The 17,286-nt window shown below is 37.9% G+C and overlaps 1 protein-coding gene across 46 annotated transcripts in view; it reads right to left on the bottom strand.

Moving 5' to 3' along the window:
• Positions 1–17,286, bottom strand: part of SLMAP (sarcolemma associated protein) — an 87,694-nt gene that overhangs the window by 52,419 nt on the left and 17,989 nt on the right. The window lies entirely within an intron of this gene.

Raw genomic sequence — 17,286 nt, 5'->3', positions numbered from 1 at the left:
TGCCTTCCTGCACTCATAAGGAATCTCAAGTCCCAAAGCAAGTGTAAAGCTGGAGGAGAGATGTTGCCTTCAGAGAAATGAATGTATTCCCGTGTTTCTCCTATAAAAGCAACTGATGATTTTTTTCAGGATTCCATTCCAACTTTTCCGTACTTTTATTTGCCCCTGTTATCACACTCCTCGAAAAAGGTGACATATAGCTCAAGATAATAGCGTCAAGGGAAAAGGTGGGTTTAAAATGGAATGAGAGATCAGCACTAGGGCTCTTCAGGTCTCCTATTGGAAAATGACACCAAGCACGTGCATCTTACACGCTTACCCTGAGCAGCCCAACGCAGCGCCCCTAACCTCAGAGCTTAAGTGTCACTGGGTACGGAAGATGGGACTCAGTACAGTAATCCAAGGGAATGCCAGCACAGGAAAGCTCAGCTAGGTGTAACGTAATGACAGAATGAAAAGCAGCACATGAAAGATATTTTTTTTCCCCCCAACAGATATGCCTTTGATCGTAAATTGAAGAAAGAGAAAATAATCATCAAACAGTCATATGTTCATAAAGATGAAGGGTAAACACAAATTATGGACAGATCAAGAAACTAGGGCTGCATTCTCTGCATTAACAACCAGACCCACCCATATAATACTGTGTGTTATGAAATACTATATATTACTACATAATAATATAATAGTATATAGTACAGATTTTATAACAGTTACAAGTTTAAAAGCCAATCAAATTAATTAGCTTGTTAATTTACTAATCTGAAAGTACCGAACCCTCTCATGGTTCAGTGCAGAGATAATTATCTTTTTACTTCCTGTTTGTTTTCAATTAGCGTTCTGCTCCCTCTGAAAATCCTTCTGTTATGAAAAAGTGAGTCACAAGCAAGGAGAAACAAAGAAGCTTGTGCTTCTTTGTTTTTCCCCACCCTTTTCTTTCCTATGCATAATATCTGCCTTTTATCCCTCCAAGTTTTTGATTAATCACTGCCCCTTGTAAACAGACTTCCTCAAAATCTGCAGATGGGGCCGAGAGGAGACAGCACAGGGAAACACAAGAGAGTGGCCACGGGAAAGGAAGTGCAACAGAGCACCAGCAGCACAAAATTCACAAAATACCAGTAGACTCTCAAAATTCAAACGGTAAAAAAAAAATAAGTCTGTAAACACTTGGCCATAGAAAATACACGTTAAATTTAGTATTATTATATTTATGTCCATTTAACTGTATGCTACTGAATTGCATTATATAAATTTTAAAGAAGTGATGCTCTTGAAGTCTTTACAACAGGATTAAAATACTCTCCTCTTCCTGCATCTAGTAAAGAAGTAAAACTAACAACATGTAAATAAGCTGAAGTCTAAATAGAAATGCTCTGACTTCAAGACTTAGCAAAAAGGATTTAGTCGTCTTTAATAGGTCAGCAACCCCCAGCATTGGTCCCTTTCATGTAGTAAATTCACATGTCATTTCCATTCTAGTTTTCCTAGTTCAAATTATCTTAAAGGTCTACCTCCTTCATCACTTCTGTCATTACTAGAAGTTATCTTTAGAAAACAAAATCAAGCACAAGCCCTGAAACAAACAGGTGTATATGATAACTAATATTTATGGTAGTACACTGGAAATTAATAAGTTATTAATTATGCGGTATCCTTGGTGGGTTCTCCAATTCCCACCTTTTACACACCAGCTACGTACACCAACACCTTTTACACACCAGTACCAGCCTTCTGTGAAACCGGCACGTTTGTTTTTCCCTGCTTTCCAGCACAAACCAACAACATTCCGCGGCAGTGCCAGCTTACAGAGGAACTATAGATCTTTCCCTGATGCTCCTTGCTGAGTTGCACCACCACCACCTCTGTAGTTGTACTGGCTCAAGCATTCGTTTAGTCACTGCAAACCAGTTTTGAGAGCTGATGCAAGTTATGTGAGGAGGCGCTTAAGCCAGTACTGCCAGAAAAAAAGGGCAGCGTATACTGACCTAATTAACACTTGCTTTTATAATTCACACTTCCCTTCAGATCAAGCTAAAGTCCCTGCCCGTTCGTGCCTCATCTTAACAACTAGTCCAGTTCAGAGTGGAGAGGATACCTCGTGAACGTCCAAAACACCTCAGCTTTTGAGGACTAGCAGACATAGTGGTTAGAGACACAGTTTAGATTAGTGATGGGTTTTGTCAGAATTAGGTTGATGGTTGGACTAGGTGATCTGAAAGGTCCCTTCCAGCCTAGGCAATTCTACGGTTCTATGACTGTTAAAGAATTATCACATCCTTAATTCAGATCACAACTATATATACGTACGGTTTGAGTACTAGTTTTCCCTCTTTCTTAAAATACAAGGTAACATACAACTATTTAAGAAACTTACTCTCCAATATCATAACACCTTCTCAGACAGAAAAAGAAATCCCAGACCATTTCCTCCTTAGTAATTTAAGTTCTCATGATAGTTTGCATTGTCTCTTATTTATACCCCATTAACAAACTCCGTTAACTGCAGACATCCTACCATGCTGCTTCCACAAAATATATGGAGACTTTAGAATAAAGTCAAATTTGCAATTCATCAGTACACTCAATCTTCTCCAGTACAGTCCATCTTCTTTAGAAACTGCATTAAGGAGGTTTCAAAAAAATTATAAAATTTCAATTCCCTGTTTTACAGGGAATTATGTATTAATTTAAAAAATCTAGTATTTATTATATTCTGAGTTAATATCCAGTTATGCAAACTGAAGAAAAGAACTTCCTCTTCTTTGACCTATGGTGTTTAAAAGCCTCATTCCATTTAAGTTCCATTGCTTTCTAGGTCAATGACTCAGAACAGTAAATCACGGTCTACATTTTACTTTCATGCAGTTAGATAGCACTACAATTGTTCCCCCTGTAACAAATTCCTAATATTTCCTGATTAATGAAATATAAAATTCTTCCATAGAGATTCCAGAGGACAATACGTTAAATTTATGCAAATACAATATATGAACCCTTGCTGATATTAGGAAGTTATAAAATTGCCATGCTCAGGAAGGACAAATTTTAACTTCACCTATGAAAAGTAGGTAGACCGTTTTCTTCAAAAACTAATAACTAACAACAACAAAAAATATTCTGCTTAATGATTACTACTGCAATGTCTTCCAAGAGGTAGGCTGAAGATAACTCCTTTCTTAGCCTGACAAGTGAGAAAGTCATGAAGTATTTTGTTTCCCAAACCATACGCAGTTCTGGTATAGGACGAGACACTTCTGAAGGACCTCAGAGAAGATAAAGGATGGGCTCAGAGATGCACAGAGAATCTTGAAAAGAAAGCAGCATGTTTTTTCAGCAATTTAATTACAATACAACACAAGGTTAGAACAAAAAACTGATGAGCTTTTGATTAATATCTTTCTATAAGACTCGCTTTTAGCACTGCTATTTTCATCTCCATCTTGACAATATACTGCATCTCTCAATACACAGCATTATTTCACTGATGCTCAAACCAGAAATTTAACATGAAGTTCTAGAATTAGCCTAAAATGTAGCCAAATGCATCATCAAAAATGAACTTTTAATTAACTTGCTAGTTTAACATTTTGGCTTTCTCAGAAAAAAATTAAAATCTAAACATACCAGCAGTGCATAATAATCAATCACACGCTCAGAAGCCAAAGGTACCAGAGATCTTTCTGTTCTATAACTGTTTATTACAAGGTAAAGATGGAGAGTAAGTGCTCCACATACAGGACAACAGGAAAAAAAAATAAAAATCCATGTTTAAAGAGTAAAGTCCTCTATTAATGAGTTCTTGACTGTTTAAATAGTGTTTTTTCAAAAACTTTTATGGCCTAACTGCCCCAGCTACAATACAATGAACAAAAGAACCTCAGGTCTCTCCTAGGGTAGGACTGTGCCAGTACTGCAGGAAGGCACTGAATCAAGAACGGCGATCAAGACAGACTCACGTAACACTTGCTATCGCTATGTATAGCCATCCTTTTCCATTTTAAGAGCACATTACTGCTACTCCATCTAACCCAGCTTGAAACTGCAGTTCAGGAGAACTACGCTGAGAATTACAGTGAGGAAAATTACTGGAGAACGGAGACAGCTTTTCTGCACAGATGCGAGATTCACTCCATGAAGAGGAACAAATTCTACATCTAAAAATGCAGACATAGACCAAAGTATATTAACAATTTCAGCCTTATTCCGTAGCTGAATTAATAATTAAATAAATAATAAGCACCAAAATGTAGGCCATTGCCTCTTTTACAGAAAGTCAATCATTAACATATTCTATGCATTCAATATATTTTCACTGCCTAGACAACTAATATAGAAAGAGAAACCCAATTTCAGGACCTCCTAAGTTTATCATTCTTTTCCTCATCTCTTATTTTCTGTGTGAAAGAAGTACACACAACTCCCATGTGCTTCAGAGCCCTGTTACACAGGCTTTGAGACATTAGTTTAAACCAGAAAGATTTAAATTAATCTGTCAAATTCTGAACTATAGACACTAAGGAGATGACAACTTCATTTCTGCCATGTTTACTACCACAAAGGGGCAGAAAGGCTGTCGGCTACAGCAGTTAAGCCATAAAATGCTGCAGTTAAGATGACAGATTCTTCCCCTATTCATGCTACAAACCAAGTGATCAGTCATTAAGCAATTAATGCTGGCATTACAAATGCACCCCCTGAGTACTAAAGCTAATACTCAAATCCAGCAAGTAAACGGGGATCTAAAAATTGGAATATTTATCCTGGTCCAAAATTGGACTGAGTAGTACAGCTGTGTTTACTTGTTTCATGCTGAGTATTCTACTAGGAGGCGAAGTACATTGGCTTTGCACAATCTGAATTGTGCACAAAGATTTTAAAACAATACCTAATGGGGTCAAACCAATACGGCCTACATTTATCACACTGCAGCCAGGAAGCTTTCTCTCGCATACAATTAAAAGATCATTTTATCATTCTATCTGAGTATGTTCTCATTTTGGGAGCAGCACTTCTGCTAGCAGAGCACACTGTGCAAACCACACTGAATTCCAAGTCACTCCTTTGGCTGTAAGACAGAGAAGTTCAAATGCTAAACTATCTCCAGATCCAATTGACTGAGTTCCTCATTCTGGTCTGCTTAGACACATCCTAAATTCCTTTCCTCTCACTCGCCTAACTCCACCCACCGGTCAAGGAAGTAGAAGTATTTATCTCCATTAGTAAGCAAAATTCACAGGGTGGGGTACATTAAGCAAAATTACTTTTCTATTTAGTCTTCTATTTCTTAAACACATGGATCTAATAGCTCTTTGCTTGCTTTACCAGCTCCTTCAACTTAGAAACAAAACTAGTGCACTAACTTTTGAGTTCTTCGCAAATCTCGTTTTTAAAAGGATTCTAGCTTCCTGAGGGAGGCACAGGCTGCGGAACTAGAAGTGACTGGCTGGGAAGGGATTTCCCAGTCAGAGCGAGCAAAGAGGAGCGGCAGGCAGCTTTTCAGGGACACTAACTATTGAAGGTCCCCGGGGAAAAGCACAACTTGCTTGCAGTTTTCAGTAACTTCTTTGGAAAATGCACTTAACCACTCTTTCTGTACAGTAAGTAAGAAAAAGCGAAAAAGCAAGCCTTTGACAACACAGCACTGGATAGAAAAATATTCACCTTAAGCTTTCAACTGAAAATGTAAACCTAATCTAAATCCGGCTACTCTGATGAAAAGGTTAAAATCCTCAGCTACTCCCAGGAATTCTGTGCCATCCTGTAGCTCCAAGGGGCAGGAGGGAGAGGACAGCAGTGAATCTGCTCTTTGCTGACCGAGTTGTTCCGTGTCTGTTGACTGTACTGCCAGGGCAACCCTGCCGGCTGCTCATACCTGTTGTCAAGCAAAATAAACTGTGGCAGTAAAAGCAGTTTTGTGCCAGCAGAACTGTGTCTGGGTATAAACAGAGTTCAGCCTTTGCTGGATATAAAGTATTAATCCCCCTGCTGCTTGCCATGTCCTGATAGTTCCAGTGCTTTGAAGTTCACTACAGGCCCTGCCAGTCGGTTAACTTCTGCCTGAGCTAACCCACGGGCCATGACGGGGAAGGGAAAGCGGGTTGGATTCCTGGGGAGGAGGAGGAACCACCTCAGGTAGAGAGGCAATGACCAACACGGAGAGGCACTAACAGCTTCAACTGTGCAGAAAACATAGGTTTGCCTACAACCTTGAGTTGCTCTAGCGTGTCCCTCAGCAGCAAAATGTCACCTTCCTCAATAAACCAGAGCAAACATTTCCAGGTGTGTTGTACCTGCAAACATTTAAGCACAGACCTTTCTTTTGACATACTGCATCGCAATGCTTATTTTAGCTGGCGAGTTCTAGATATACTTACACCATCAGCATTTTAAAAGATGGCATATTAAAAGCATTCCCAAAGAAGAAAAACATGACAGCATGTTTGCAGAGTTAACACCATCTCCTACCTGTTGTGCCCTTTAGACAAGAGCATTTACTTTCTAAGCCACTGCTCAAACCCCACGTTTGCTAACAGTTGTAACTGAACTTACTGGTCTGAAGGTGAAAAGCTCAGGACTCAAGGTTACTATTAGTCAACAGCTCTATACTATTCTTCAATATTTGTGGTTATCCACATAATCTACTTTACATCAGGAAAATTCAGAGCCAGGATGTCAGACATTTACTTTGGAAGGATTTTTTAATTTGTGTTAGGAAGTGGTCGTTAACAACAGAAAGGCTACTAAAACCATCAAGCAATACTTTTAATTATTCAGTTTTAGAACTAGCTGTGTAGAGCTTAAAAACATTGTATTTAAATGTTTTGGGCTATTTATTATCAAATAAAATTCTTGAGAAGTATTGCTGCATCTTTCAAAGTAATTCATATTAAAGAGATTGGCAGAAGATGGCTAAAAGTTTAAGGTTAGGACCTCAAACTGTATCACAATCCAAGTTCTCTGGTTTAAAACAAAAGCAAAAACCCATGCTCACAATCTAAAGCTTGTGGATGTTTATAAAACAATGAGGATGAAGATCTCTACCGCTTGTCTCCAGAAGTCTGCTGTAATTATGAACTGCTGCCATAATTGAAGCCATAGTGCCATACCATTCAAGACAGCTCTTAACTCCCTCGTAGTAATGGACAAAAACGAGGCAGCTGGACCCACCACCATCCTGGTTATCAGCTCCTCACCCATCACAGAAAGCAGCAAAGTTGGCTCGATGACAGGGACACCTGAACAACTCTGCGAGGTTTCAGAATTCCCACATTTTCAGTTTGCATCGTTTGGTTGGTATATAACAATGACCAGGCTAAAAATGAGCATATGGTAGAAGCTGGTTCCTAAGCCATATACTCAAACCTCCTGCAGCAGCAGCAGCGTTCAAGAAGAAAAATTCAAGAACATTTCACAACCAGAATTTGGAGTTCTGTGTATTAGGAGATAGCTTTCTGAAGTTGGAGTAAATTAAGAAAAAACACGATGACCTGCATCACCTTTGCTTTCATAAAATATAAGTAAACAAACGGCATTACAATTCCTGGAATGCCCAACGTCCCAATGATCAGTACAGAACTGCACAAATATCACTGACTCGCTTTAAGATTTATTTACTTTAGCTCTAAAAAGAGCTATCAACACTCCAAACACCTAGAAGAACAAAACTTCAGGAAAAAATACAGCAACATTACGGTAATGGTAATTTATATGGAAAAAAACTCTTTCATATGAGATGATGGTCACAGGATACCAACATTAAAGTAACAGTTTATACTAAAAACAGTGCTTTTACTCTACGATTGTGCACTCATCCAAAACTTTGCACAAAAGGTGCTCAAGTCCTGCTCCTGTCTTTTTTTTTTTTTAAAAAAAAAAACAAAAACACAAACCTGCAATGAACCAACACAAATAGAAACACTATCATAAAGGATGGTTCCCCTTGCTAACCTATTTGCCCTCACAGAACTGGCTGCATTCAAGTAACCTCACAAACTCTGTTTTCTAGAAAGAACAATTTGTAACCTAACTTGACAGTTGTGAAATTAAGTCCTCCCAACAACCACGTTCTGTAACTGCAAAATGCAGTGAAACGCCCGGTCACAGAAGAACAAGTCCTGACCACCCTCTATCATGCAGTAACACCTCATTCCTCAGAATACTGTATTAAGATTGTATTGAATTCTGTATTAAGATGCAGAAGATTCATGCCGAAGGATGTGACCTGAAGCAATCCTAGGCATGATACACGATATTCATTCCTCTTGCTGAATAAAGTTTTCTGTTGTAAACAGAAAGTGTGGAATGAAGTAGTTCAAAAAGGTGACAGTTACTCATGAGCGTTGATCTATCCGTAGATTATTCAAATAATCCAGAAATGCATTCAACTGTCAAAAGGAGCAGGATTATAAAATACTCCCCAAAGACCGCAAGATAAAGTGTTTTACCACAAAACGTGACAACACCGCACAAAAATAGATCTCTCTCCACATCAATGTCACTAGTTTTGATGCAAAAAGCTATTTTTAAAAAAGAAGAGATCTAGAAGAATTTTAATTTACAAGTAATTTGGTTTATATATAGCTAACTTCTTGCTACAGTGAGACATCTGTCACCATAGTTACTAATTACTACTCTTCAGAATACCTCTTTTACTTAACTTTTGTCCTCACACTTCACCAGAATTCCTCAAAAATCGACCTTCTGCTACAATTGCTGGATGGTTTCAGGACTAGAAAAATTTTATATTTATTCTCTTCACAGTTGAATCAAAGTCTGTCCCTTCACATATGCCATGCTTTAAAACTTCCTTTTGTAAGTAAAATACAGAACAGATTAGAGGACATGAACATCCTCAGAAATGGAGATACAACTCCATTCTGGATATAGACAAAGCAGAAAAGTTTCCTACAAAAAATATTCCCCAACTAAGTACTAATTATATACAATTTCCTTGAAGACAACAAAAAACACATTTGGATTTTCAGTCTACTTGAAGATTCTCAAGTAGAATTCTCACTCTATGTGAAATCCTCATCCTGAAGATGCTGAGTGATTTTTAAGGTATATTGCTGCTTTACGTGCTAAGCTAAAATATTTTAACAATAAAATGCAATCAAGGGAAAGATTCCTGGGAAATGGTTACTCGCACATGGTCCCAAGATGCTCAGATTGACTCATTAGAATACAAAACCAATAGAATGAAGAGACTTATTTTGCATTACTGCTGTCACGGATGACAGTATCTTACACAGCATACAGAGACTTTGAAAAAAATTTAGCGCTCCTTATTGAAAAGCTGACTAGTGTAATGGTCTCATCAAACCAGTAAAAACTAGATAAAAAGCCCACAAGTTTCCAGAAGGATAGTGTACTTGTTGCAAGTAAGTTGTTCTGCTCTTTTTCATCAAGGAAGCTCAGTCTCTTGTTACACAAGACATTTATACAGCTATGTATCATGCAGCACTGTGATACCAGCGGTTACTTGGTGTAATTTACATCAGCTTCCATCACTACCTCAAATGGTTACCCTGCGGACAACACACGGACAAGGTGACTTTCTGAGGTTTCTCTTAATGTTACTGTGTTCTCTATATTAATCAATTACGGAAATACACTGCAACTTAATATGGCTTTAAAATACAGGAACAAAGTGCCTTAACAAGCCATTACCCAGAAATCCAGGCTTCTTCGGGATAATCACTTAGAACAATCCAGTTTAAAATATTGCTGAAACACTCATCAATTCTGATGCCCCTCCATGAATACTTTCGTCCAAAACTAGACTGAAAGCTAAACAATATTGTTTACTGTAATAAATTTAATGAGAGTTTGGCAACAAGACATACTCTAACTTTGCAATAACGAAAGTAAACATTATCTTGAACTGTACAAAGTCCCAAAGAGTGTGTTTTGGAGATAAAATAAAGAATTATGAGCTCCGCAAAGAGCTGGCTCCCATATAAAACTCTAATTTATTTTCAAATATATTTTCCTAAAGGTTTGCAATTTATCATTGCAATTTACTCTTACCTTCAAGTGGCAAAAGCACCCGTACTAATATTCTTCACTAGGGAAAAAACACTAAAACTATTCCAAGAACTTGACAGTTACATTCTGTGACCAACTTGATAAAGTGCAAGATCAAAATAAACTACGGTCTTGTCTCTGACTACAGCAATGACAAGTATGACACAAAAAGGGAGATTTATCATGTTTGGACATAGCTTTGCCCTAATTTAAGACAAGAGGTAAACCATAAGTCTTCCCTGGTCTTTAAGTTTTAAGAGACTGACCTTATTAAAATCTTGCGTAATTAAAAACTAAACCCAAAAGATCTACAACACCTAAAATAAACACTAAATTGTTTTAGTGGGAAAACATTGGGGAATAGGCAGAATTGACAGAAAAAGCAGAAGACAAATGAAAAATAAGTGTTTAAAACTAAAGGAAATCTTGAAATACCATCAGGATCTGGCACAGTAAATACTTGGAATGAAAAATCTAACACTAACATTATCCATTGTTTCTGATTCCTCAAAAATCTTCAATTAATGAGATAACCAAGTGATTAGCAAAAAATTAACTGAAAACGAAATCTGCATTATTCAGCTTCCTCAAAATTCTTCAATTAACAAGATAACTAAGTGATTAGCAAAAAATTAACTGAAATTGAAATTTGCATTATTCAGCTTCTATCAGCAAACAATTACCTTTTTGATTTGCAAGCAAATTGGAGAAAAACCACAACAAAAGCCAAGATTACCAGTTACTCCACCAGATGAAGAGCAAAAAGAGAAGATCTGCTTATATGAAAGCAAAGAGTCTAAGGCAGCTCGTTACTTTATCAGGAAACTCCAACTCTCAACCATAATCCCGGACATTTCAAGGCAGGTGCAGTACTGCAAAAGCTGCTTAACGATCTTGCTACACACTGCTGGGTTTCTCCACTTAGTTAATCATTACATCAAAGCTCCTCTACTCCTTGCAAAGAAGGATCTCTTCTCACGTGTTCACTTTTCAGCTGTATAGAGAATAAAGGGAGAAGCTGTTGAAACTATTTCAACCTTTCCTCATTTCCACTGCTTCCACGCCAGGCACTGTGCTTACCTACTGTCATTAATTCCACACTGCTGCTGGTTTACGACAGAGAAGACTCCCAGTGATCACACATTCAGACAAAGAAAAAAGCCCCATCAGATTTCACAAAGACCTCCAAATGCAATAGCAGTTTGGTATCATCACAATAACACTACATAAAAACTCTAAAAATATCCTGAAAAATTTATGAAGAATTGTCTCCCTTCCTTTCAGCAAGGGACGTATTCCATCTGAAAGGACTTTTCTAATGTGACTGCAGCATTTTATTAATTTTTTTTTAAACAAACATCTGCAGTAGGCCTAGTTAATTTATCTCTCCTTTGCACAAAGCAAAGACTTCTTGCTTTCTGACATCATCTGCTCATGGACTATTTATTAACAGATGACAGGCGTCAAAGAAAATAATGTTCAGCGCATTTCTAAACTGCAGTTAAAATGACCATATCAAGCAGCTTAATGCTATGGTGATATAAATTCAACGCAGACAATAAAGATGCGGAAGGACAAGTCCTAACTCAAAAGAACTGCCTATGTAGAAATGACACTGTACTAGTTCTAATCATGTCGAACTAGATATTTTTGTAACAGGTCCAAACCACAAATACTACCAAAATACAGCGTAGTGAGAGTTGACTGCACGCTTCCTCATACTGAAAACAAGGGGTCACCAGAGCAATAGGCTCCTCCGCGTTTTTCTGAAGACTTCTCTGCATCAAGCAAGAACCAAAACTTTTTTTTTTTAAACACTAAATTTAATTTTTTTTTCATTCTGTGTTTTGAACTTCAGCATTCCATACAGAGAGCAAATGCAATTAACTGGAAACCAGACACCATCAGAGAAGGGTGCGGCTCCATCTAAAGACGGAAAATTCATTTTCCAGCACAGAGGAGAAATTTGACAATTGGGAGTTTAATATTTGTACTTAAGGCACTGCCAAGCCATACCTCCAACAAAGCAAGAGCGAAAATAGTCTGGGAGGAGGCTGTATTTACTTGCAACTCATTCTTGGGTCAAGACTTTCAAAGCAAGCAGTAACTGAATGCTGGTATTCATGAACAAAGGCAGATTACTCTGGTCTTCCGTTACAATAAAAAATTATGACTTTTTTTTATGCTTGAGGAAATAAATACCTATGGCATGCATCCACGTACTTAGATGGGTCTGCCAGCAGTGAGGGACATATAGCTGATTTTTGGATAGGCGATCTTTGAGAATATTAGTCAGCCATTTCTTTAGCTGTGTCCTGCTGGCTTCAGCGCAAGGTGCTGCAGCCTTCTCACCTGTTCAGAACATCAGAACAACCCCAGCAGACAAGGAGGAACAGGCAGAGCGCAGATAAGATGTTCAAGGATACGGTAATTACAATTTCAAACAGAACGACTCGTGATTCATACCGGCCTTAGTTGAGGGTAAAAAGGAAATCACATACAGGGTACCTTGGGTTTACAGGTTTGCTAACATGGCAAAACTTGCAAAGGTAATTATTCAAATACAGCTTCCCGCACACGCAAAAGCATTTCCATGTCTTTTTTCTAGCTATTTTCCATCATAAAGTCATCAGGGACATTACACTGATAACACTGTGCCTATGAGTTTTATTCTTCAGGCAAGCTAAAAAAAAAAAAAAAAAAAAACACAAAACACACAAAGCCGAATGCCTTTCAAAATACCTTTGTCGAAAAAAAAAAATACTTAGAACACATGATAAGCACCCATGACCAATGTGTCAGTGGGCACGAGGAGCTGGAGCAAGGGAATTGCAAGTACTGCTGGCAATCTCACACCCTTTCAGCTGCAAAGGCTGAGAGAACAGTCATCCACACCTCTCAGAAATACATTACCAAGTCTTGAAATTTTTTGGACTAAACGTGCCATGTTCCCCTCTAAAACATGGAAAACATGTTCAAAGTACAAAAAGAACCTCTTTCTAACACCAGTGGCTCTAGATTGTCAGTCTAAGAAGAAATATCCTCCATCATCGATTTTATAAAGGGAAATTGACGTTTTAATTCTTTAAACAGCCATCAAGTCATTTTCCAAATGGCAGATCCTTCCAAGTAGGAAAACCAGAGACACCTCCAACCATCTATACGCAGATTTCAGGTCACATTGTCCAATTGACAAAACACGATATAACATTTTTCTTACCGAGATGATATGCATTTTTAATGGCTAGAAACATACGGTGACATTTTCCACAGTTCACCTCCTAAAAGCAGTGACATTAATTTGCTAATACTATGTATTGAATGACTTAGGTCATTCTTTGTACTTCATCAGACAGTTAATTCCATTTCCCCTGCTTTTCTTTTTTTAAAAAAGCAGTTAGGATAAGTTTGGTAATTTTTTATTACAAATTGATTCAATTAAAAAAAAGGAGGGGGGATGAGAGGGAGAGAGGACATAAGCACAGACAGTTTTAATCCTGAAAAGCATATGCAAAAAATTAGAGAAAGATGACTAGTCCCTTTGACTACAAAACTCTTCCGTGCAGCTACCAATTCAGGGAACTTGTCCCACTCAAATGAAATTGGAGCCCAAAGCTTCATCAAAAGGTTGCAAGTGTCGCTATATTCTTCCCATGTGGCAGCCAAAGGCACATCCCCAAACATTGCAACCAGCACACCAATAAGGCACTAATGATAATCGCGTAAGATTAGGAAAAAAATCAAATTACACAATAAATTCATCGAGTGGTTGGTTTGGGTTTTTTTTATTTCCGTCATAATAATTATGGGTGGTATTCCCTGCTATCAAGCTATATAGTAGCGAATGATGTTTTCTCTGTACAGCCCTGGTGTTACTCAGTTCTCGTGGAAGCAGCATGCTGTTCCACAGACCAATGAACACATTGCTACTGTAAGAAACACAACACACCTAATCATTGGCAAGCAAGAATCATTGAATCCCTTCCCTAAGCATGAAAATGCTTTTTCTTTTTACTATTTAAACCTGAGTTGCAACCACTAGAGGGCCACATAATTATACACACGCTCACCCAGATTTGGTAAAGCAAACCAATTCAATAAAAAAGTACATATGGGAAACTAAAGTTGAAGACTGTTTATAATATTCAAAAAAAACCCACCTTCATAATGACATTTCCATTAATTATAGCACATATACTGTGGATTGTGTAAACTATTAATCCCATCTTTACAGCCTACAGCCTCAAGTATAAACTACTTTTAAGCTACAACATCCACATTAACAATTCTATTTCTCAGATTTTAAAATTAGGTTTCTCAACTTCAGTGTTCCTGCTACTGAAATTATGCAAGTTACTGAAATTATGCAAATTACTGAAATTCTACCCAGAATAAGCAAGCATGTGTAAAAATCAGAATGCTGTCAAAGCCTCTTCACATTAAATATAGAAATTTAACTTCCTAATCAATGGTAAAAAAATATCTAGCTAGGAATTGGCCATATGCTGCAAAAGAACTGGAATTAACATGCGAATTTTTTCCATGTCTAATCAGCAGTTCAAAGGCATTGCTGTTCTGAGAACACTTAGGCTTTTTCTTTACAAAGGTAGCACTTTTTTGAAATGCATTCTTGACATTTAACATATTAAATTCTGCTAAAATTCATTATCCTGGCTCTTAGAAGAACAAAAGGAAAAGTCCAGAAACTAAAGCAAACCAGGAGAATGAGTCATTTACTAAAAGAACAAGAACAAAAACAACTGGCAGAAGGATATGCACTGGTAACTCAAAGCAAAAAACATTTAAAGAACTATTTCAAAATCTACAGTCCCAACAGAGCACGGAAGAACACTAAACAAGTTTGGTTTCTCCAGTCCTTAAAAGTGACAATGGCCTTTAATGAGAGTGGCAATGCACGGGTACTGTGCATCAAATCGGTCCCATCTACTCTATGAAAAAACAAAATCTGTACTGTGTATCACCAAAACAGATGAACCCTCAAATTAAGTTCACATAAAATTCAAACTGCATTCCCAATACAAACACAGCCTTCCCACAAAAAACATGTTTGCTGTTAAGTAATAAGCTTTGACATACCAAGAGGTTTGTCATCCAAGCTTAAATTTAATATGGCTGTAGACAAGACTATACTTTGATTAAAGAAAAATCAGTGAGACTTCTACGCTACCTATAATTAGTCTAGTATTACTATGAAGTTTTAATAAACTTTAATTAGGATTAGATGCTATCCATAGCTTGTTTCAAAGGAAAATAGGTTGGGCCACTGGGAACTGGCAGCGTTAAGAGCAATACGGTTAAATACAAAGTCAAGAGAAACATGTGTGTGTCACCACTGCCTCTCTTCTGAACTTTTTTTGGAAAATAGTTTTTTTCTGCAGCCAAGTAGTACACTGACGTCCTACGCAAATACCAGGCATTTCAAACCCTATAGGTAATGCAGGTTGACAGAATGCTTCATTGGATTATTATAGCATTGCATTATTTCAACTCTGCCATCAAAAAAAAAAAAAGAAAACATCAACCAAATTTGTGACACTTTCTAGAACAATTTTAAAGATGCATTTATCACTCAAAACTAGGAAAAATGCTTCAAAGTCTACCCAGCCAGTCTTAAAAAAATTAATATGTTATTGTTATAATAAAAACAGAATATGAAATTTATATAGATTAATAACAGCTCTCTTGATAGCTTATCCACAGATCCACGTGGATATCCAGTGAAGCTATATAACCCAGAAGATGCAGGTAACGAGTAAAGGGTAAGACCCTCTTACGTGAAAGCACCTTTTCACACTGCTCCTGTTAGTAGGCAGGAATTTGTCTACCATGGACTTCAAAAGAAGGAAGCAAGTCCTTCTACTTGATCTTAAAATTACGTTCTTCCTCTGTTGCTAGCTGAGAGTAGCTCCCAGGGGTTGACGAAGCAGCTGTGTTTTAGACTCTTAAATGAGAGACTCTGGGGCAGTTCCTGGAAGGTAACGTCCACGCAGCCTCAGTCTTTACATACCTCTTGGCTTTACTGAGTAGCACATTCCTTGACAGCACTCAGCATCTCCCGTCTAAGTTTTCAGGGAAGCGTCAGGAGTAGTCTTTCTGCTTTCTTGTCTATGCATTTCAACCAGCTTTCATTCTAACAAGTTCATTCCTTTGCAGCAGGTTTCTGCTGCGGAGCAGAAACGTTTCACTGTGCCCCCAACGGCAGGGAACACACCGTGTGCTGCGCACAGCTCTGCTACCCTCCCAAACAGCTGCTTTAAGAGTTGCACCACAGCAGATCTCCAGCTTCCTCCCTGTTTACATGCTCTGGTTTCTTTTTGGAAAAAAAAAAACCAAACAAAAAAAAAAACAAACACAAAACACCACTGGACACATGGAGGAACTGAGCATAGACTGGTCCCCTCCAATCACGCAACTGCAACATGTGCAAAGCACACAATATCCTGTACTATGGGTTCAGCCTTCAACAGAAGGTACCTTAAAAAACAAGGGGATGCTGCATTTCTGGACGTAAACAGAAACACATCATTTAATTCTTAGTAAGTTCTCATGGGACAAACAGACAACTTTTACTATGTTTGTTTATTCCATAGCTTGCTTTTCTCGTCTCTTAAAATTAGGTTCAAGTCAGGTAAAATAAACATGTTCTGTTAACCACGGTCCCTCACTCACCCAGTTAAATTGCACTTTTCACCCTTGATTCAAAGCTGGTCAACTTGAGCAGCGTATCTGCCTGCTGACTGCACAAACTGGATGGCCTGACAACTTCCAGACCCAGCAGCTGAATGTCTCTACATTTCCAACACCATCCACTCAACCAGCGCCACGAGCACTAACACAAGGCGTGACACACACCATCACCAACCACCACCCAGCCGCCTTCGCCTTCTCTGTTTCTCAACAGCTTTATAACCTCAGTGTTTCTTAACAGGCACATCAGGAACGTTGATGTTTTCTTCACTTCCCTTTGAAAGCTTTAGCTTGAAAGTTTAAATACCAGAAACAGTAAACTAGTAAACAAAAATGTGTAAACCACATCGGTAGTTCAGAGTAACAAAGAAGGGGAGAAAAATCCCAAGACAACTCACACAGATATTATTCTGAAAGAAAAAGAGTAGGCATTCCAAATCAACTGAACTTAACCCTTTTATTCCTAACCTACCAATACCTAAATTATTTTGTATAAAACAACTTGCAAACATAAATTGTTATAATTTCAGAAAGTTCCTCTGGATTTTA

Source organism: Larus michahellis, chromosome 10, assembly GCF_964199755.1.
Source record: "Larus michahellis chromosome 10, bLarMic1.1, whole genome shotgun sequence".
Classification (NCBI taxonomy): Eukaryota; Metazoa; Chordata; class Aves; order Charadriiformes; family Laridae; genus Larus; species Larus michahellis.
Note: the sequence above shows the minus strand (reverse complement) of the source record. Positions and strands in the feature narration are given on the sequence as shown.